Here is a 12,009-nt window from a genome sequence, read left to right as displayed (position 1 = left end):
ACATTGAACTATTCCGTTTGCCATGGGCTTATAAGGAATTCAAGTTTTATATTTGATTCCAAATTCCTTACAGAATGAAATAAAATTTTTACTAGAATAGGATGGCCCATTATCTGTTTTGATATGTTTAGGCAATCTCATTGCATTAAATGCTTGTGGGCAATGACCAATTACCTTTTTAGAAACCTCTCCTTTATGCAGAGAAGCAGAAAAAAGCAAAAAGAAATCCTGAACAAGTATCGATACAAACATGTTCATATTTTAGTTTTCCAAATTCTGCATAATGGGTTATATCCATTTGAAAAATATGATTAGACATAAGGCCTCTAGAATTGACTTATAAACGTGGCACTGGAGATAATGAAATACATTTAGGACATTGCTTTACAATCATTTCGCTTGTTCCTTAGTGATCTTATGTCTTGTGTGTGTGTGTGTGTGTGTGTGTGTGTGTGTGTGTGTGTGTGTATGTTTGTGGGTATGTTATTAAAATAAAAGTTAAAAAAAGATTTGAAATTTTATAAGAAGAAAAGCTGAGAAAACTTTGCTGAGAAAGCAATCCAATAAGCAGCCTTTCTCCCTGTACCCTGCCTATACTCCTACATGTGTCCTGTCTTGATTTCACTCAGTGATGGAGTGCAATGTAGAAATATAATACAAACTAAGCCTTTTTTTCAAAGGGAAGGGAGGAGATGGTGGGTGGGATGGGGATTTGTTGAATGGAAAATGGGAAGGGAGCTATCATTTAAAATGTAAATAAATCCCAAAATTATTGAAAGAAAATATAAGTCCTGTGCAGAAATCAAAAGTGACAACATGAAACTGCTCACCTACAATCTCCTAAGCTCAAATGTGTAGGGCTTGGGCATGCATGACTTCCATCTGTGCCTGCAGGCCACTGAAATCTGCATCAACTATGTGGAGATCTACCCTGACTTCCTGGCCCAGATGCTCCCCAAAATGAAGTGGGAAGTGATTGTGCTGGGAGCAGACACCTCAATCTTGGCTGAGGTACTTAAAGATCCAACTGAAAGCTATTAACAGGATGAAACGTTTTTGAGGAAGATGTACCCACATGTGGCTTGAGATTGATGTATTGGATGGTACCCTGCAATGCTCAGAATCTGGACATCTCTTCCCTTTAAGCTGCAGGATCCCCAATATGGTGTTGAATGATGAGGATACAGAGATATAAACTTGCTAGCCACCACACTGTGAGGTGGGAGTGGGTGCACAGGTGAAGGAACACCCTCGTGGAAGAAGGGGGACAGGGGATGTGATAGAGGGTTTCTGGAGGAGTGGGAAACTAGGAAAGAATACAACATTTGAAATGTAAGTTAAAATATATGTAATTAAAAAAAAAGACCAACCATATAATTCAAAGTGAGGGGCTCATCGCTGCCACCGAATATGTAGCAAATGATGGCCTAGGTGGACATAGTGAGAAGAGGGGATCCTGGTTCTGAGAGACTCTATACCCCAGTGTAAGGGAATGGCAGAACAGGGAAGCAGGAGTGCTTAGGTTGGTCAGTAGGGGGAGGAGGGGCATGTTAATGGGTTTTTAGAGGGGAAAACATGAAATGGGATAACATTTAAAATGTAAATATAGAAAATATCTAATAAAATAAAATAATAAAATAAACAACCTTGGGAACAATATTTTAATAGCAGAATAAAAAAAAATCAAAGAAGCTGGGTGTGGTGTTGCAAGCCTTTATTCTCTTGACTTGGTAGGCAGAGGCAGGCAAATTTATGAGTTCAAGGCCAACCAGGTCTTCAGAATGAGTTCTACAACAGCCAGGCCTACACAGAGAAAACCTGCCTCGAAAAAAATAAAAAAAATAAAATAGAAAGAAAGAAAGAAAGAAAGAAAGAAAGAAAGAAAGAAAGAAAGAAAGAAAGAAAGAAAGAAAGAAAGGAAGAAAGAGCAAAGCACCAAAGCACTCATGTGCATGCAGAATAGCACTGGTTCCAAAGACAGCCCTGTCCAAATGATACAACAGCACATGTTTTCACAAAATGGATTCTGAACATGTCCTCAGATTGGTCCTTTGACTATACTATCTAGGTTATTCCCCTCATGGTCACAAGAAACAAAAGGAAGCAAGATAATAGTCTGAAGCCGATATCAGACTGAAGCCAAGACGAGCCTATGACTCCATCATGTTTTCTGTTTTCAAGCATCCAGAGAGTGGTTCTCAACCTTTCTAATGCTACAGTTCCTTCATATATATTCTTCCTCATGCTTGGTGAGCCCCTACATAAAATTATTTTTTCCTACTTCATAACTGTATTTTCCTACTGTTATAAATCCTAACATACATACCTGACATAAAGATAGTCTTAGACAACTCCCATGAAAGTGTCACAAGGACTTACAACTTGTAGGTTGCCATTCACAGTACCAGGCAATACTAGTAAGACTAGACAGCTCCTTGATATTTACACTTTCTGTCTTCCAGAACTGTACTAGGATAGATGTGGTCTATTTTAGTTGTTTAATCATGTGATCATCTGTAAAACTACTTGGAAACACATACCCAAGTGGATTATGGAGTCTATTTTTCCTGTCTTGGAATCTTGCCAGGGATGAGTCAGCTCTAATGAAATAGATGAGAAAGGTTACTGGATGAATTCCTACTCAAAGTCATTGGAAACAACAGCAAATCTGTTTTGTCCGCATGGAGAATGGATGAGGATTTGTGCTCCATTATAAAGGTCAATAAATTGACTAATTTGATTCCTGCCTGTATATTTGTGTGTGCTTTGTACTTTTTTCTGCTTTGTGTTGTGTTCTTGATTATTAACTCTAGGGTCCTTATCATACTTGCAAAATGAAACTTTTCTAAGTTGGAAAAGCTTTCATTTTTGTCCTCTGTATATAATATGATTCTTTAAAAAATCAGTTTCTGATTCCTTTGTACTAATAGTAAGATCAAAATTTCTGGGAAGACACTTTTCATTGAAAATACAGCTTTTCATTCAATAGATTCAGATTACTGTTCCCCCAAATCCTTCTACAAACTCTCCACTTCTTGACCCACCCAAATTCACACTTTTTCTTTCTCCCTTTATTAAAATACAAACAGGCATCTAAATAATAATGATACTATTAATGATACTAATAACAATAATAATGAAGATTAAGATACAAAATAAACAAATGAACCAGAACAGAACAAAGCAAACATAATAAAAAAGAGGCAAAGAAAAAGCACAAGAAATATACATGTAAACACAGAGACATATATGTTCACAAACACTCAGATATCCCATAAAAACAAAAAAAAAACTGCAAACCATAATATATAAACAAAGGACCCTTAAGGTATTCTTTAAAGAACCATGACAATACCTTATTATATAAAGGAACTCCAAGATTGTTATCCAGTTCGATTTTCATTTGCCAGGCAATGCTGAACTAGAGAATTAGATTTAAACATGGTTTGCATACCCTAGTGGAAATTCGAATGTTTTCCTTTCCAAGCTACAAACTAGAAATAACTTCTGAGGTAAAGATAGTGGCATGCATGCCCTTCCCTCTCATTGCTTGGGCTCTTTCTATCTCAGACCTTGCAGGCGCTGTGCATACAGATACTGCTACAGACACTTTGGGTGAGAGTTTTAACCACTTCGACCTATGGGAGTGATAGGATGATAAGAAATATCAATGGCTCATTTAAACTTTGATTGCTTCATTTTCTATACTCATGCTGGTTTGCAGCATGACCACCTTCATAGTCTCTGTGAGTTTTGACATGATGAATGAACAGGCAATCTTCAGAGGATGTAAAGAATTAAAGCTCAAGGAATGTATGAGGTGGCCCACTAGCCACTCAAGTAAGGTTACTAGCCACTCAAGACTGCGTGCCTGAACTTCATCTCTGAAATAATATACATGGTAGAAGAAGAGGATTGGCTCTTCCACACTGTCCTGCAATCTCTACACATGTGCAGTGGTTTGTGCACAGTTACACACATCTGTACTTAATCAAACACATGTACCCATAATGTAAGTACATTAAAATGTATAAAATCATATAAAAACAAGCAGACCTCCTACTGGAAGTTTCAGAGAGACTACATTTATAGGATTTGGAGCTTGTTTGTTTCCTACAAACCTCCCATGCAGATGGGAGGTTTTACATCTACTTTCCCACGAGTAAGTCTTCGCTTGAAGCACTTGCCTGGGATTCCTGTAGAGTTGGTTTTTCTCACCACATATGAAGAAACCTCTGTGTATTCTGAGTGCCCTAGATGCTGCTGAATTGAAAAATGCACATGTAACACAAACTTCCCACAATTGCTGAAGGCAGGCCCTCCTTTCTTTCTTTTACTGTAGAAGTATCTTTTCCATTTTCTAAACAACAGACAGTAGTAGTTTCCTTCCTAATACAAATGTCTCTGGTTTAGATAAATAGGTTTATTAGATTCAAATCAGACAATACCATGAAAATTCATTTTCAGAAGGGTTAAGTGGAATTGAATTTGTGTTGTGTATTACTAACTGAGAGGCCAATTTATAACCACAGAGCACTTTGAGGTGAGTGGAAAAAAATTTTTTACAATTATAAAATGCATAAAATTCCTTACCAAATTTTTATCAAACTTGCTTTATATGTAAGATCAACCAAAAATTAACAGACAACTAACAAACAGTTAAAGCATACAACATGCCAATAAATTAAAAGAAAATGCTTATTTAGAAGTGGGAAAAGATAAGCTTTTATGGAATCTGCTTAATTGTATAAGAAAGAGAAACATCACTTTTCTTCACATGCTCAGAATTTAAGAGGGGGAAACGATCCATGCGATAATCCAGTTCTGTGTACACAAAATTAAGCAAGATCCTCATAATTAATGTGTGAGTACACAATGCCTGACTCAAATTCTATCATAGATGCTAAAGTCCTGTCACTGCAGGCTCATCAGTCTCACTGTATTTATTATTATTATTATTATTATTATTATTATTATTATTATTATTAATTGTTATCATTATTATTATTTGTTGTTAATATTATTATTAATTATTAATTGCTGTTGGTTTTTTTGTTGTAATTAAATAATTTAAATTTAAAATTTATTAAATTTCAGTAGGTGATATTCAAGAAATGTATAAAACTTTTCATATTGACCAGGGAGAAATGACTCTGCACTAAAAAACTAGATCTCATTACCCATATTATTATCTGGTAACAGTGTGCACAAGCAGACCTGAGACCTAACAAAGTTGTCCTTTAGTTCCTCATTTTGCTCACATCAGCATCTGTAAACCATTGTCAAGTTCAGAGGCTAAGAATCTGCATAGTATGTTTCACAGACCAAGTCCTCATCAATGACAGAAACTGTGGCTATGTACTGTGTTTATACTTTATTCCTCACAATGAAGGAACAGCTGAAAGCAAGAAACTGTTGCTCTAAAGGGCTTACCAAGAAACTTCCCTGGACAATATTGGTATGAATTAGTACAATTTGACTAAAAGAACTCTTTGTCCACCAGGCTTGGAAGATGTATAAAATGTAAAAATATTAAAGAGAAAAATGTAAAGCTGTACTTGTAAAATAGTTAACAAAACACTCATGGAAGGAGTTACAGAAACAAAATTTGGAGCTGTGACGAAAAGATGGAGCATCTAGTGATTGCCATATCCAGGGATACATCCCATAATCAGCTTCCAAACGCTGACACCACTGCATATACTAGCAAGATTTTGCTGAAAGGACCCAGATATAGCTGTCTCTTGTGAGACTATGCCGAGGCCTAGCAAACACAGAAGAGGATGCTCACAGTTACCTATTGGAATGGGTCACATGGCCCCCAATGCAGGAGCTAGAGAAAGTACCCAAGGAGCTAAAGGGAACTGCAACCCTATAGGTGGAACAACAATATGAAATAACCAGTACCCCAGAGCTCTTGTCTCTAGCTGCATATGTATCAAAAGATGGCCTAGTGAGCCATCACTGGAAAGAGAGGCCCTTTGGACTTGCAAACTTTATATGCTCCAGTACAGGGAAACGCCAGGGCCAAAAAGGGGGAGTGGGTGGGTAGGGGATTGGGGGGATGGGTATGGGTGACTTTTGGGATAGCATTGGAAATGTAAACGAGGAAAATACCTAATTAAAAAAAAGAGAGATAAAAAAGAGTTTATGGTTAATGAGGGTACATTTTTGTTAAGATTTGTTCACATAGCCTGTCTTTCACTTAACTCTATTTCCATAACCAATGGGATGAAATTCTGCCAGGCCTGTCTATCATCAATATGAGTGGATGTGCAACTACAATAGCCAAAACTAGGAGTTATCATGGAAGATCTCTTTTCTGAAGAAAAATTGAGGAAGAGTGGATTGGGGTAGCAAGAGTGGAGGAGAAGTCAGGGAGCAGAGAAGAGAAGGAATACTAGTTTTGGGATGTTGATTGATTAACTAATTTAAAAAATCAGCTCCAGGACAGATTATTTTCTGGTGTTAGAGAAAACTCATCTCAACAATTATTATTAAGGAGAATTTTATTCTCTGTGATCCTAGAGTGAATTCGTATTGGTGTGTGTGTCTGTGTCGGTGTGTCTCAGTGTGTGAACCTACCATGTTTCTTAAAGTAGCTAGCACAAAATAATTTGTCTTTCATGAACTCACAAGCCAGGATTCACTTCTCTGACTATATGGCCATCTTAAGAAGAATCCTCCTGGCCAAGCAGTTGTTATTTCAACATAAACCTGGGATTCAATCTACCCTGCTTCTAATTGGGACCAAAAGTATAAGCCACATGTGTTTCTCTGCCAGACTACTAGTGGATGAGACCCTCGAGTATCCCAGATGCATACCATGTTGGAGAGGGTACATAAGCTCCCATGCACTGACCTTATCAATAAATTAAATGCTCAAACTTTTCTATAGAGAAAACTGCTATACTCATTTAAAATTAAGAAATCACAAGTTGTACATCCCTTTAGGCACAGGAGTAGTATGTAATCATTTAAAAATTCCAGTGTGTGTAATAAAAGCCAAAATAATCAAAGTCACTTTACTGCTCTCTTTTACTTCCACAGAGATGGATAACTAGTATGGACAGTGAGATCTGTAAGTGGACTTCAAATGCTTACAAGTTTCTTAGGTTTGTGTTGGCTTTCAGGTCTTCTTGTGTTCCCCAAGCTTCCTTGAAAATAGACAATGTCAAGGGAGAAACTGAGGTGACAACTACCATGCTTACACTGAAGGAAGACACAGTCTTATCATCTTGTTCATAAATTTACCTGAATCTTTGTTTTGGTATTCTATGATGGTCAACATTATAGCCACTGAAACTATGCCATGAATATTAATTCTTTCTGATTTCAAGGGCCCTAATAGCATTTTACATCTCTTCTGAGAAAAGTGTGCATAGTCCATGGTACCTGAAACCAGAGGATAGTGTCTAAGAAAACATTGCTATGGACACAGATGTCAAACAAAAACATAGGTATGGATACAAATGTCAAACAAATACTCATTTCTTTTATTACTAATACAAAAAATGTGTGGATAATACAGATAATGAAAGACAGTGGGAAACAACGTAGAATTCTATTGTATCTTTTTTTTTTATGATATGAAACATAACTCTCCCAAATTTTCTAGATTTTAAACCTTCTTTACCTTCTGTCCCTGCAATATGCTAATTTTCCTTAGCTTGGCAATTCTGTCTGAGTTTTCTGACTAAGTACATTCTGGTGTCTGAGAAGCCTTGATCATCTGGTAAACATTTTCTCACACAGGTTACATGTATAGGGATGGTCAGCAATGTGGGTCAGCTGGTGCTTAATGAGGTGACATTTTTGAAGGAATGGTCTCCCACATTCAATACAGTTAAACAGGATTCTCTCCTGTATAAAATCATTGATGTTTAACTAAATTTGTATTATGATTAAAGGTTTTCTGGCACCAGGAACACTGATGTAGTTTTATTTCTTAGTGAGTCAGATAATGTATTTTAAAATCTGAACGGTGTTTGTCTGTGTGTGAGGGTGCATGTGTGTGTGTGTGTGTGTGTGTGTGTGTGTGTGTGTGTGTGTGTGTGTGTGTGTGTGTGTGTGATATGTATTCAGAATGCAAAGAGACCAGAAGACTTAGAGACACAAGTAGGTTTTTATTCTTGGTTTTTTTGTTCTTTTGTTTTGTTTTGTTTTGTTTTCTAGACAAAGTTTGTTTGTTTACCCCTGGCTTTCCAAAAACTCACTCTGTAGACCAAGGTGGCCTCAAACTCAGAAATTCGCCTGCCTATGCCCCCACCCCCCAAATGCTGGGATTGAAGACCTGTTCCCACACTGCCTGACATTAGACAGTTTTTTTGTTAAACTATATTTGGTGCTATAAACAGAACGGGAAGTTTAACATGTACTGTTTAAGAATTGAGCCATCTCTTTCTTCACAATGCAAAGAATAACAAGAATGAATAAAGTAGAAAAATATTGTATAATAGATATGAGGGCTTATCTATAATTTTTTAAGAGTTAAATAATAACAACAAATGTCAAACAGCTCAGTCTGGACATATGTATACAAATTGCCAAGTAACTTTTAACAAAACACACAAGCAATTCAATGAGGGAAGGCTATAAATGTCAATAAATGATGGGGAGCCAATTGGACAATGTGATGAGTGTTCTTGGGTTTGAACTTTACTGCATCAAGAATTAACTAAAATCCAACTGACTGGGCAAGACGTTAATGGACTTTTTTCTTAATAATTTGAAATGGCAAGATCCATTTTGAATCTGAATCTTTCAAGTGGGAAAAGTCACCTTAAACCTGGCACACACTTATATAAATGTTCTGCAACCTATATGAAAGACATGGAAGAAGAAAGTTTGTTTTCTTTGCCTGTTTGCCCTCATTGGGAAGCCCATTCCTTCACTGTCAATATAGGCCATTTTCAGTATTCCATAATACACTGGAGACTACCTGAGACAATCCACCTCATTGACTGAATAACTATGAGGTTCTTAGAATATCAGTTGGTAGACAGCTATTGTTGGATCACACCCTGTAATTTACTTTAAAGTATATTTAAACTACATTTAAAGTATATTATATAACAAAATATTATAAATGATAAAATATATTACATATAAAATAAATTATATATAATATATACACCATAGTTTTATAAAATTATGCATATATATAATTTGTGCTGTATGTTTTGTTTCACCCGAGAGCAGTGACACATAATAGGTAAAAGAGTCAGCCTCACACTCAATCTCAACTTTATACTGTATGTAAAATAATTCACAAGGGCATGTAAGAATAAAATAAAAAATTTAGGAAAATTGGAGTATATGTATGATTAAGAGAGTTAAGAGTTCTAGATTTCATGGAAGAAATATTCACTCTAAGAGAAATAATTGATCCTTACTAAAATTAAGAACTTTCACACTGAGCAGGATGGTGGTGGTGCATGTTTTAAACCCAGAACTTGGGAGACAAAGGCAGGTGAGTTTGTAGTAAACCTGCTGTACAGATTGATCTTGAGGACAGCCAGGGTTATGCAGAGAAATTGTATGTTAAAAAAACAAAGAAAACAAACAACCCCAAAACAAAAAATAACATAGAAAATATATTTTTTTTCTGTAGCAGTTCCTGATTCAACAGCGAAGAAGCAATCTAAATAAATTATAACCCAAAAGGCAATATATCCCAGAGTATATATTTCACCGTTACAGTCCAGGTTACACAATGTATACACAAAGGAAAGGAGTTATAGTTAACCAGTTAAACTAGTCAGGTGGTTAGCTTGTAGATGGCCAGCATTACAACACTGTAGAGTGTCTTCTTCGATGGGTTAGCATAGCCCATTCTTCCTCAGATAAATACATTTGTATATCGTCAAATATTAACATTCCTGAAGAAGAGAAAGGACTTGAATTTAATACTGAGGCAGAAGCAGTTGTTGTACCTGTCTGTGAATCATGGCAGGCTGCATGCTGAGGAAATTATCAGTAACGAATTTAGGTGGAGAAACTGGGATAACCAGAGGTAGGCAAGTGGACCAGATAATTGGTTGTAAAATATCCAGTTTCCACTCTGCTCCTGACAAGTCTCGTCGCCTGGAGATCAGTAAGGTTGAATGTACCAGAGAACACTAGTGGTCTTAGCAGCAGGAAAAATCTAAAATGAGACTGCCTGAATTCAAAAGGGAAATGTTAAAATAAAATAAAACAATAACAAAAAGCAATCTGACTTTCTCCAGCCCCTCTATGGTCCAGTAGCCTCCATGCCTATTTAACACCAACAAACCACTAGTAAACACTAGTGTTGGGCAGATTTGTGTGTTGCTATAAAGCTGCCTTGATCATTTGCTTTCTTGGGTGTTATCCTTCATTAAGTTATTTCTCTCTTTTCCTTCTCTGTAAAATATATAAGACTAAACTTAAAAGCATTTTCTGAAGTGATACATGAGTCCCACCCTCTCTATATAAGATCTGGTTACCATGAGTCAGCCAAAATAAACTCTGCCTGACATTCTTAGGTTGGATTCTGAAAGAGGTGGTTTCTGTTGTCACTGGGGTGTCACTTAGTTCCTCATTCACTAGCAGCACCTAGAACATGGCACTAGGGTACAAAGGCCAGTGGAAGTCCTCCTTTCTCAACTCATGGATGTATTTTCATAAAAAAGATATTAATCCCAGCATCTATTCCACCTCTAGAGAACATGAATGCCAGCCTAGGCTCCTATACCTAACAAAACTCTCAATCACCATAGACGGAGAAAACAATATATACAACGACAAAGCCAATTTTACACATAATCTTTCCTTAAATCCAGCCCTACAAAGAATAATAGGTGGAAAACAACAACACAAGGAGTGAAACTACACCATAGAAGAAACAAGAAAGTAATCTTACAACAAATCCACAAAAACATGCTTCCACCTCTAAGAATAAAACTAATAGGAAGTAACAATCACTTTACCTTAATATCTATTAATATGAAAATTAATATTACCATCATAACCTAATTGAATGAAATTCAAAAATATGAGGAATTAGAAATTGTCCGTTTTTCATTATGTTGTTCCTAATTTGGTAAATAGGATTAATAAGTCCAATATTGTATAATCCATATAGTCTTTCTTCTTGTTTGTACATAACACTGTATTGCTGTGTGCCACATAATGGTCTTGAAAACATGCTTCCCCTATCTCAGCCTCTGTATTAGTAGGATTGTTTATTTGATATTTTTACACTATACTATGGTTTTCAGAACAGCTTAAATTTTTCAAAACTCTTTATAAACCAAAATAAATGTAGACAATTAATTTGGGGGTGGCTTATAAGAGAACAGCAAAGAGTGAGACTAAAGGCTTTGTTTGATATTTATTATTATTGTATAAATTCTGAAGAGGACTTTATAAGTTACTATTATTCTGACATGAATGCTTTTGAAAATCATCACATCCAATGAAACTGAATTCTATCATCAACTAACTTCTGTGACACTCTCCAAGCAGAACAATTCTTCATTGAAACAGTTGATCAATGACTTCATGGATAGACCATCTTAATAAACACCCATTCCTTAAGTGAATGTACCCTGTTACCTGTGGCCTGAGAATGACCACAATCACTCAAATCAAATAGCTTTGAACATAGCAGGAAATTAGTATCCAAAAATCATGCCTACAGTTCATTCCTTGCCACAGCAGATATGTCAACTCTACCCTTAGTACTATGGATGTAAAATACTTTGGTGATGTGAGGGACATTCAAGTACAGCCTTATTACAATGAAATCCAGTGTCCATAAATTGTTCTTCTTTTTTTCTTTTTTTTTTTTGTATCACAGTAAGCCAAGATTATTTTTTAATTTTACAATTATTATATACTTTCTTCGTTTACATTCCAAAAGTCCTCTCCCGCCTCCCCCCTTACCTCTCCTTGATCCCCAACATACCTACTCCCACCTCCAGGCCCTAGCAGTACCCTGAGCTGAGGCATATAACCTTCACAAAACCATAGGCCTCTCCCCCC

The 12,009-nt window shown here is 36.3% G+C and overlaps 1 pseudogene; it reads left to right on the top strand.

Annotated features, from left to right (window-relative positions):
* Window positions 1-816: 816 nt before the first annotated feature.
* On the top strand, window positions 817-1,195 carry Gm46704 (annotated as a pseudogene).
* Window positions 1,196-12,009: the final 10,814 nt, after the last annotated feature.

Source organism: Mus musculus, chromosome Y, assembly GCF_000001635.26.
Source record: "Mus musculus strain C57BL/6J chromosome Y, GRCm38.p6 C57BL/6J".
Classification (NCBI taxonomy): domain Eukaryota; kingdom Metazoa; phylum Chordata; class Mammalia; order Rodentia; family Muridae; genus Mus; species Mus musculus.
This window is presented reverse-complemented; position numbering and strand designations above follow the sequence as displayed.